The sequence below is a fragment of the Equus przewalskii genome, chromosome 14, assembly GCF_037783145.1.
Source record: "Equus przewalskii isolate Varuska chromosome 14, EquPr2, whole genome shotgun sequence".
In the NCBI taxonomy this organism is placed as follows: Eukaryota; Metazoa; Chordata; class Mammalia; order Perissodactyla; family Equidae; genus Equus; species Equus przewalskii.
This window is the reverse complement of record NC_091844.1, coordinates 33,100,481-33,112,124: the sequence shown is the minus strand read 5'-3', so window position 1 is coordinate 33,112,124 and position 11,644 is coordinate 33,100,481.

The following is an 11,644-nucleotide window of genomic DNA, read 5'->3' as shown; positions in this document are numbered from 1 at the left end:
CTTGAGAGATGCCACTGACGAGCTTACATGATAAACTGCGGCTCTAAATTTTGGTGGGGCGGAGGAACGAAGCTGGGACAGAACAGAGATCGCAGACATGGGAACGTTACAAACAGTTTTTTCAAAAGTAAAAATAGCTGCTACGCTTGCCCTGGAAGTTTTGCTAGGGGCAGAGATCAAACGCCCCCCAGTTATGTGTCCATAATCACTCTGTTATTGGACTCATCCAGAAGGGTACGTTCTTGGTGCACAAGGACCACGGTCTGCCTTCAGCATTTCTCCACCTCCTGGACACAAGCATCCTTTAGCAAGGTGGGCAACATCTATGTGGTTTTAAAATGTGTAGGCTATTTTCTGATACACTTCCCCACAAACCCCTGCCAGATATTTTGGAATATCTGAAAGTGATCCTAATAGATGCCTCTGCTTGAGTAATATGATCCTTCAAAACGGAGATGAATTTTTATAGAAATCCTGCCAGGCTTACAGATGTGACTGATACAGAAACACAAGACACCCCCAGACTCCAAAGGCTTATTGTGGATCAACATCCTCATTCTTTTTTCCCACCCCACATGTCTGGAACCACACATAAAACTTCTTGGTGACAACTTTAACTAGTACCAACTCTACATCAATACTGGCAACAGTTATGTTTCAGATGAAAGTGTGTACAAGTTTTAATTACACTGAGTACTTAAAATTTCATATACAAAACTTGTTTTGAATAACACGTAAAGTAAGGCGACACCTTTTATGAAACTGGCCCAAACTCATTTCCTCTTTTTGTTATCAGAGCTAACAATCAGAAATTAATTCCTTGATTTATTTTGAATTTCATACTTTATTTTAAGGATTATATTGTGTATTTTCTGACCATTAAGGTTTGCAACAACTCATGAACAAAATATAGATTTCTGACCTGATCCCTAGGCAAATTACCTCTCCAGTCCATGCCTCAGTTTTCTTATCTGTAAAATGGGATGAATAATACAATGTTGTCATGAAAATCATGAGAAGAAAGTGGATTTGCATTGGGTATGAAAGCCGGGTGTTCTCTTCGCCAATGTGTGGACTGAGTTTAAGGTGAAGTTACACATTTGCACTAATTCTTTCCTTCACCAGCAGGTCTGGTTGTTCTGTGTGAAATTACTCAATGTGAACTGCAGGTTTACATATCACTGGCGAAATCAGCTGCCTTTGTCACTTCCTGTTCTGGCAGCACCCTGCTGAGCATCTCGTGATCTCAGGAGAGTAGAAGCTGACTGACGGAGCGGTCCAGGTTGGGCTTAAAAATACAGTTCTTGAACTGTTGCATTAGATTTCCTCTTAGCAAAACCCCAGGTAGACAGAAGATGACAAGTTTGCCTTTCTGCGACTTGGACCCCTTTCTCTTCTCTGAGTGTCAGGATTAGAATTCAACCCCTCCCCACGACACCACTTCCTTCCCCCCAATATGTCCAAGCTGATAAAACTGGGTGTGTCGTTGTTTGCACACGTGCTGGGCCATTGGGCGGGTAAGAAGGGGCTCATTAAACCACACCACTGGTTTGTGGTCCAGAATTAGTCACCATCCTTAGCATGTCAGCACTGCAGTGCTTTGTGGACAGACAGCGCCCTTCCTCCCTCCTTTCCATGCCCTTCCCCAGTGGGTCCAAGCTGGCTTTGCAGGCTGGTGGGCCTTTTCAACAAGGAACAGCAGATCCCTCCTGTTCCCAGGTTGGAGCCTGTATAGCATATTTTCACTTGTTAGCTACCACTTGCTTTCTTATTAAGTTACATGAAATGGAGCTTCAAGGGCTCTTCAGGACACATAAATTCACCCATGGATATTATTTTCTTCTCTAACATTTATTAAGAATTTGCTCCATGCCAGGCCCCGTATTGAGTGTTTTTGGTGTATTATCTCATCTGATCTTCTCATCAGCTCTATGAGACAGATGTACTAATTACCTTAGCTTAGAGAGGTTAATCAACGTGCCCACGGTCAGGCGGGTAGCCAGCTGAGGAAGGCGGGTTCAAACGCAAGGAGTCTAGCTCCAGGGCCTCTGCTCCCTACAATGCTTCTCACCTAGTTCAGGCTTCTGGACTCCTCCACCTTTCCACATCACTTATGGGCACACGAGTGCTCCAGGACAGCTTTGTAAAGCCCTGTGCAAAGGACAGGACAAATGCAAGCAAGTGTCACTAGGTGCAGACGCCCTTGGGCTGGCAGTCAACAGGTACACCCTTTCCCCACTCTCCAAACTGGGGAGAGGAGAGCTTGGCCTGGCTTCAGCCGGATGCCCATGAGTCTGTGCTCCAGCAGAAGGGTACCACCACCTCTTTGCTCTCTCTTCTTATGGGGCCAATGTGACAGTGGCTGGTTTGCTTCCTGAGCTGACCATTCCAGTGTTCATGGAGGCACATTGGCTATCGTTGGTAAGAGTGTGGAATAGCTGGCAAATGCCACGGAGCTGAGCCTACCGGGAGGTAGGCAAATGGAGTTCCTGTAGTCAGAAATTCCCAGCACATGACAAAGGAGGTCATTTATAATCTAACAGTCTGTGGCCTTCCACTTGGTAGAGGCAGACAACTTCATGCCCTGAGAACATGTTCAAGGAAGTGACGCCCCCTGTTCAGGAGGAAGGAGCCTATAAAGTTAGTCTGCTAGTTATGGGCCAGGCTAGACCCTCGGGGGATGGAACCCTGCTCAGGTAGCTAGCGAGCAATGCATCTCTGTAACCAACACATTCCTTGTGGCCTTCCCAGTCCTTGTGGCTATTTCATCACTGTCCTGGGTCTGAGCAGGGGTCCCGCAGGCCTCTGTGGTCTGCTGTGGGTACACTATAATGACTGCTGCCTCCAAATGTTCCCAGGGGTTTTTCATTCCAAATGCTTTTTTCAGAAGTGGTCCCTCCTGTGGAGTACAACCTGACACTCATAACCAAGAGGAGGGAGACCGTGGGTACCTGCTGACCCTTCCACCCGTGGTCTCAGCCTGCACATGCGATGGCACCAGTGCTTTCTCTGGCAGAGTGTGCTCATATGGAATGAATATCGCCCAACCACACATACAGAAGGGGTCGACAGGGTCCTCCAGGGCGGAAGATAGCTCCCTCACCCCAAGGGTGATGGCAAGTCAGGAGAAAGTAGAAGTAGTAACCAGGGTGACCACAATGTCTGTGGGCCAGCAAAACCCCTGAGAGGGTGGGTCACTGGCCCTAAGGAGGGTTGGTGGTCTGGTGGCCATGTTGTTAGCTGTGGGCCAAGAAAGCCCTAGAAGGAGGGTCCCTCAGAAACCCTGTGTGGTGGATTGATCACACACGGGGAACTAGAGCCACTGGGCTCCCGCATTCAAACATTTGGCTCCTCTCCATGAGCAGAGACCAAAGACGCCTCCCCAAGATGGAGCAGTTCCTGTACATACACTCTGGGGCCTTCTGAGAAAAGAGAAGTGTGCCCTCTAAGGCCCAGGCCACAGGAATCTGTCGGTGGAATCTCTTTGCAGTTGAGTGAGCCCAAACGACAGGCAGTAGAGGGTTAGTGCAGAGCTCTTCATCGTGGAATGAGGTGTCTAGACTGGCCCATCTGGAGGCGGCAGACACACCCACCCTTGTCTTGAACTGGACTCAGAGTGAATACATACCTGTGTGGGGTATGTAACTTCCCAGAGACCCCCAAGGCAAAGTTGAACAGCTCTGCTAAGACCGCAGGTACCACCCAGGCTCAGCGTGCCCTGTCAGCATGGACCATAAGATCCCAGGCTGGATGGGTGCAGCTCCCAGGTCTCCACCCAGGAAATAATTAGGAGAGAAAGAGCAGAGGAAGCCCAGAAAGGGCAAAGTCGGTGGGCCAAATCTGCTGCAAGAGCCCCTCATGGGAAGCAAGATGGCTAACAGCATTTTTGCTATAAGAGAAATGGAGGAGTTGCTAAGTCTTAAACCGTGGGGAAAATACTGAGAGCCTGAAGGGGCAGGCCAAGCTCAGCAGTCTCCGGAGAACATGGGCAAATGCTCCTAAGTGCTGTCTACCTTGGCACTTGGCTTGGGCAGCCTGCACAGGGCACTGGCTTTGTGTTCAAGGCCAGGAGGGCAAATCTGGGCTTACGAGAGCCCACAGCAGCCACCCAGGTGCCAGCACTGTGGCTGCTGGTTGATAGCAAAAACAGGCTCTCTGGAGCCAAGGTGAGGGAAGCGAGGTGGTCATTCACAATGAGGGACGCTCTGGTGGACTTACCCACACTGGGCTCCCTGGGCAGCCTGCTCAGGCCTGTCATTACTCCAGGACCAGCTGGAGAACTGAATGCCAGCGGGCTACCCCAAATCCTGGAGGCGCCTTTGGAAAATTCTAGGAATGGGCTACATTTACTGGGAACTTCCTTGTGGCGGTTTGTCACATTTGGGACAGCATATGAAGGGGCGATAGAAACCTAGAGCCGTTGTGAGAAGGAGAGTGACGAGCCAGAACCTGGTCAAGGAGGACGGACAAGGACACCTTTCTTGCCCTAGGGCTCCCTCTAGGGATCAGCGAGCAAGCCCCCACTCCTCACTAGTTCTGAGGGGAAAGAAAAGGGCACTGAATCTTGGCCTCTTGACCGTTTCTATCCGTCTCTGGGGTCTGGTGTGAGCTAAGCGCTTGGGAAATTCTGCTAGGGAGGGGCTACCTGAGGGGGCAATTGTGAGGCCCAGGCTGCTCTGCCATGGAGAGACTCCTGGACCTTGAGATGAGGTGTGAGGGATGGGAGATGGGAGAAGCTATCCCTCCACCCCTTGCTCACCTGGCCTGCTTGGTCAGGTCATCCTGCAAGTTGCTCTGACCTCCTGTGCTCAGCGGTTAGTGCCCATAGCTCAGGGCTCCCGGGGGGGTGACAGGCCCTGCCACTGACTATGGCCAGCCAGTCTGGGATGGACACAAATCGGACATACAGATGTGCCTTGAGTGATTTTATTAACACACTTCCTGAAGAGCACTTATGGTGGCAAGATGGAGACTCCCAGATCCCCACAGAGCGTATTGCTCCCAGGAGATGAATAATCTGGCTCACTTTGGAAGGAGGAAAGACCCCAATTGGTTGGGCATGGACATGTCCTACACTGGGAAGTGGGAGGAGTGAGGTAAATAATCTCCCTCTTCTTCATCCAGACACAAGAGAGCTATGGGCCTGCTTGATGAGCCACTGGGGTGAGAGCAGAACTATGAGCTGAGCAGGACCGTCTGAGGAGTGAGCTGAGGAGTTCTCGGGGTGGCCAAGAGGCACAGCTTCCCTTCTTCCAACGGAAAAGTGAGTCCCTCCTGGACTCAACTTCCTGCTAGATTAGGGCCCCCAAGTTCTCCAGGTGCTAGGGAGCTGACAGTTCCCCCAGGCCCCCTAAACACCTGGCCTCTAGTTTAGACGCTTGGCATTTGAGCCTCAAATGTTTATTTCTCCTGGGCAAAACCTCTCTTACTCTAGACCCCTGAAAAAGGAGAACAACCGTGGGCGGCCACCCAGCTGGGGCAAGCCCCGCAGTGTGTAATCTCTGCAGGATGTTGCAAGGATGGGGGCCTTGGGCACCTGTGGGCCCTGCAGGTTATTACCTATTGCTTTTACTGAGGCTGCTCCTCAGCCACTTCAGGGGACCGAAAAAGTGTAAGGTCAAGGAGATGTCTTTTTACATTATCTAAAATATCCATCCACTGGACCTCAGCCCTGAACACCAGACTCGTATCCAACTGCCCACTGGCCCTTCTCCACTTGCATGTTTACTGGGCCTGTTAGCTCACTATGTGCTGCCCTCCGCCCTCTCTCCCCAGCCTGCTCCTTCTCCATCTTGCCCATCTCAGCAAATGCGAACTCCATTGTTCCATTTTCTCAGGCCGTGATTCTGGGAGTTTCTCTTGATTCCTCTCTTTCTCTCACACTCCTCATCCAATCTGTTAGTGGAGCTGGCAGAGTTGATCCAGGATATATTTAGAATCTCAGCACCTCTCACCAGCTCCCTGGCTACCACCAGAGCCCGTGCTGGTCCAGATGGTGTTGTTCTTGTAAAATTTAGAAAAACGTTAAATCCATGACTTAATGCGTGGACAGAGCTCCACACTTAGGCTCTGGGCCCTGGCTGGATTCTAGCTCCACTCACCCACGAGACCAGCACCAGCGCAGGGCATCAACTGTACAACCACGCGTGGTGTGCTGGCTGGTCCACCCTGGTCCAGACCCACTATCCTCTCTCACCTGCACTGTTGCCATCAGCCTGCGTGCGATGTCTCTGCTTCCGCCCTTGCAGAAGGCACAAGTCCCACTCTTCAGACTATTTGCCCCTTTTGGTTTCCTGCCTGCCTGCTTGAGCTGGGACCTCTCATCTCATCTTCTTCAGCTCTCAACATGGAAGCCATAGGGATCTTTTAAAAGTACAAATCGAGTCAAGTCACTCTTCTGCTCAAAACTTCACTCCAAGTAAAAGCCAAAGTCCTGGCCAGGTCCTGGAAAGCCCTGTACAATCGGGCTCCTGTTGCCTCACCAACCTTGTTCCCAAGGACCCCCTGCTCCCTCTACTCCAGGCACACTGCCACCTGCTGTCTCTTGGTTGGACTTGGCTTGGTCCCACCTCAGGTGAGACTCTTGCACTCACTCTCCCTTCTGCTGGAAAGTTCTTCCACAGATATTTACCTGCCTCATTTCTCACTCTTTCTAGGTCTACTCAAATGTTGTACAGTCCAACTGTTTAAAACTGCAGCCACATCACCTGAAACCAGACGTCTTCTCGCTTCCCACAGCACTTTCAGTTTTCCTCCACAGCACTCACCACCATCTAACATACCATACATAGTTTACTTATTTATTGTGTTTATGTGTCTCTGCTCACTAGCATAAGCTTCACAAAAGGAGGAAATGTTGTCTGTCTTGCTTTTGGCTGTTTTCCCAGCACCTAAACAGTGCCTGGGACATTACAGGTGAACAATTCATTCGATATTTGTTGAGTGAATGAGTGGCAGGAAGCAGACTGGGCCTCTTACATTGAACCATATGAAACTGGGTTTTTTTGTAGGTCTAAAGTGGTCAGATATCAGCAATTTCATGGGGTTCAGCTTCATATAATGTGGCCCAAAGGAGGTGTTATGTGGGGGACAATTGCCTTTTATTTGCTCTGTGTGCTTCCTTTCAAAAACTTCAGGTTCTGTTTATAATCCCTTGGTAACAAATTTCCCACTCAAATGGACATTTCTGTCCCTAATCCCGTGATCCACGGAACTGTGTTCCTCCAGGTACAGCCTTGGCAGCAACAATGCCAGCCTTGGCCTTTGATACTTTAAATACTTTTATTTTGGCCATGGGATAATTGGAAAAAGTAAAGGTTAATAGACTATCAAACTGTGACCAGCCATCGGAACCAACATCAGAGACATTGGCAGAGGCAACATCACTAATGAGACAGGGCATGTCCACTTCTCGGCTCAGGCCCTGGAGGAACAAGGCTCTGAGCCAAGATGACTGTCCCCGTCCCTGAGCTCACACAGTGTTCAGAGGACAGAAGTCTCTTCCTCCGCCAAGTTTTTTTTTTTTTTCCCTGTTTTCTCCATATAGCCAAGGGAAAGGGAATAAAACCTTGAACTTGTGCCTTCTAAATTCAGCTTTCTTAGGGAGAGACACACATCAGAAAGATCTTTCTTTGGGTGTCTGCAAATGCCACACTCCAGGACACACATTCTGGGAGCTGGTCATATCTACAAGATGCAGCCATTAGCCCTACACACTTCAGTGGTAACTAAAAGTGCAGTTGCTACTCAAGTGCTCCCCCAACATGGGGCCCACACTTCGATGCAGGAGCGGGGCGGGGGGCGGGGGGGGACACAACATAAGCATGTAAAACTGGCTAGCTCATGTCCACAAAGAGAGATTTTTTCTCCCAACCATCTTGACCTTCTCAGACCACATTTTATCTCTCCACATTTGAATGAGACGTGGGTATAAAGTATTATACTTTTTTTCTTAGATCTATTATAGAGAAAACAACAATACAAGTGTGACTACAAATGGCACCTGGCACCGCCTCTCGGGAGTGGAAGGGTTTGGGTACACTTGACCCATCTGAAGAGGGTCAGCCTTGGCTGAGCTTCTGCTGACTGCGGTCTCGTGGACATGCAGGTACAAGTGGCTGCATCGCTGGTTGTTTCAAGAAGCCAGAAACCCACATTCCTATATGAATCTCTTGATTTTAAAATCATGGCAATTAATTCCAATAAAGAAAAAACCCTCTACGCGAGCAAACATGAGGAGGTGTCAAAAAGTGGGTCCTCTACACAGACTTTTGGGACTTTTGGGGCAGCAAAACTATTCTATCTATGATGATGATGATGGACACACGTGTTACGCATTTGCCAAATCCATAGAATGTACAACACGAAGAGTGAATCCTAATGGAAACTATGGACTTTAGTTAATAATAATGTTTTAATATTGGCTCATCAGTTCTAACAAATGTACCATTAGCGCAAGCTGCTAATAAGCGGAAATGTGGAACTGCATGGGTAGTGCATGGGGGTAGGTGGTATACGGGAACTCTCTACATTCTATTCAATTTTTCTGTAAACCTAAAACTGCTTAAAAAAATAAGATCTGCAAATTTTAAAAAAAGTGTGAACTCTACCCAAATTGTCTGGATAAGCTCATTAAGATGCAGTCTTTCAAGACATTCCTTTTTAGAAGGGCATCCTGCAGGTTTTCTCAAACAAGTCACCTGATTCAAATTCTAGGCCATTGGAAAGTTCACAGGATGAGGGGGTTTCTTATAGACCACCACTGGGGAAAGTGGGGTAAGGGCCGGAGTAGGGATTCAAATCCTCAGGGAGCTGGGGTGGGAAGGATTGGGGTTGCTGTTGATATTTGCAGGCAGACAGTGAAATCAATCAAAGTACACGACACTTGGGCAGGTGCGGCAGCAAGGAGAGAATTCTCATGTGGATGAGCAGGGGTTGTGGGGCATATCTAGGTGGGGGTTGGAGGAGGTCCAACTAAGGGGGAGCAGTGTTTTCACACAGACATTATTTAGAATTACCGTATGTGGTGATGATAACAACAATAAAAAAGCAGATGGCTTTTAGTTTTGTTATACTTTTTAAATTGTCTATAGACAATGCACCCTATTGCATGGGCAGCCCCACTTATTGCCCTCCTTTCCTCTCCCACCCCACACTCACCACTGGGAAAGAGACATTGTATTCAGGGTCTGCCACCATGGGCAGGGCCTTAAAATTTCACCAAGTACCTACCTCTTCAAGGACTGTGGGAGACACGGGGGACGGAGGCCAGTCCTCAGCCACCTGTCTACATTCCAAGAATTTTTCAGCTAAATGTAAGCGAATGAAAGTGAAATGGAAAGCCCCTTTTGTTTAAACTCCAACACCAAGATTTATCTTGGTTTATGCCCCTCCCACCCCAAATGTACAGTAATTCTGTTGAAAACAGCAACCATAAAGCCCTTTGGCTGGCACTCACAACAAAGCGCCTCTTTGCTCCTCCTAAGGAGAACCTCACTGATCAACAGGGCATCGTCCTACTGCCTAAGGACCTGGTTCAGAGAGACCTTCCTGGTTTGTCTCATGAACAGAGACCTCCTGACAAAGGTGGACATCCACGTTCTGACTCTCCTGGAATCTGTTCTTCACTCAGAGACTCAAACTGTGCAAAACCCAGAAAACTGAACTCCCCTTCTCCGCCGTCCATTTCTCTGATGCTCATCAGCGAGGTAGCTGGAGCATTATCCTTCCATCCCTTCCCCAGGCGTTGTTACAAATCCCTGCAGAAAACAACAGCTACAACAATGATGATGAGGAGGATGAGGGTGACAACCACAACCTGGAGCATGTGATGGGGAAAGAGAGGGAGAGATCTAGTGGCAGCTGACTCTCTCCAGCAGATCTAATCACCACGGGTAAGGTGTGACTGCTTTTTCCTGCGCAGGGTCACTTAAACATTCTGGAGAACTGGCGGGGGTAGGGGACGATGGCAATTTAGTAAAGTGGAAGTAATAGAGAAAAGGCTGCCGGAAGTTTGGAATGCTGTTCAGCACAGTGAGCATCAGCTTCCCCTAAGGAAGGATTTAAGGGAACCAAAACAAAATAGTAGAATGTCAGTCAAAATTGGAGGCTTGATGGGGCTGGCCCCGTGGCCGAGCGGTTAAGTTCCCGCGCACTCCGCTGCAGGCGGCCCAGTGTTTTGTTAGTTCGAATCCTGGGCGCGGACATGGCACTGCTCATCAGACCACGCTGAGGCAGCGTCCCACATGCCACAACTAGAAGAACCCACAACGAAGAATACACAACTATGTACCAGGGGGCTTTGGGGAGAAAAAGGAAAAAAATAAAATCTTTAAAAAAAAAAAAAAAAATTGGAGGCTTGAGCTTTAGCTAAAAGTGGTCTTGTAGAAATGCAGGTTCCCTGTGGCTACATCCTTGGATGTTTCAAGAAGCAGGATTTACGCTTTGGAAAACCAAACCAGCCAATAAGCACGTGGAAAGATGCTCAACAGTATTAGCCATCAGGGAAATGCAAATCAAAACCACAATGAAATATCATTATACACCCACTAGGATGGCTAAAATAAAAAAGACAGGTGGTAACAAGTGTTGGGGAGGACGTGGGAAAAATGGAACCCTCCTCCATTGATAGTGGAATGTAAAATGGAGCAGCCACTTTGGAAAACATTCTGGCAGTTCCTCAAAAGTTTAAACTTGAGTCACCACATGATCCAGAAGTTCCACTGCTAGGTACATACCCAAGAGAAACGAACTCATATGTCCACACAAAAACCTGTACACGAATGACCAGAGCAGCATTATTTATAACAGCCAAAAAGTGGGAAAAATCCAAATGTCCGTCAGCTAATGAACAGATAAACAAAATGTGCTACATCTATACAACGGAGTATTATTTGGCTATAAGAAGAAATGAAATTCTGATATATGCCACAACATGGATGAAGCTTGAAAACATAACGATAAGTGAAGGAAGCCAGTCACAGAAGATCATATATTATATGATTCCATTTATAGGAAATGTCCAGAAAAGGCAAATAGAGGCAGAAAGTAGATTAGTGGTTGCCTAAGGCTGGGTGAGGGAGAGTGGGAAGGGACTGCTAACGAGTGTGGGGTTTCTTTTGTGGGGGATGAAATATTCTGAAGTCGATTATGGTGATGGCTGCACAACTCTGTGAATATATTAAAAATCATTGAATTGTACATTTAGATCGGTGAATTGCACGCTATGTAAATTATATTTCAATAAAGCTGTTAAAAAAACAAAACTAGTAAGATGAAGGTCGAATATGAGCAATTGTCTCAAAATGCAGAGGACAGTAACAGAGGTGACAAAATGAAAGACAAAGGGGCAACAAAGCAGAGACCCACCATGCAGATATTGGAGTTTCTGAGGAAGACCCTAGATCTAGTGGGATGAAAGTCACAAATAAAGATGTAAGAAAACCCCCCTTTGCTGATTCCCCGCAAAATCACTCAGACACATAGACACCTCGACGTATCTGACCTCTATAAGTGGCCATTAAGCACATGAAAAAAATAACTTGAGTTTCATTGTTTAATTATTTGCTTAAATAATTGGCAATGCTTTTTCTTCTTTTTAAAATAACAGCACCAACTATTAGTGAGGCCACGAGGGAAGTGGGCC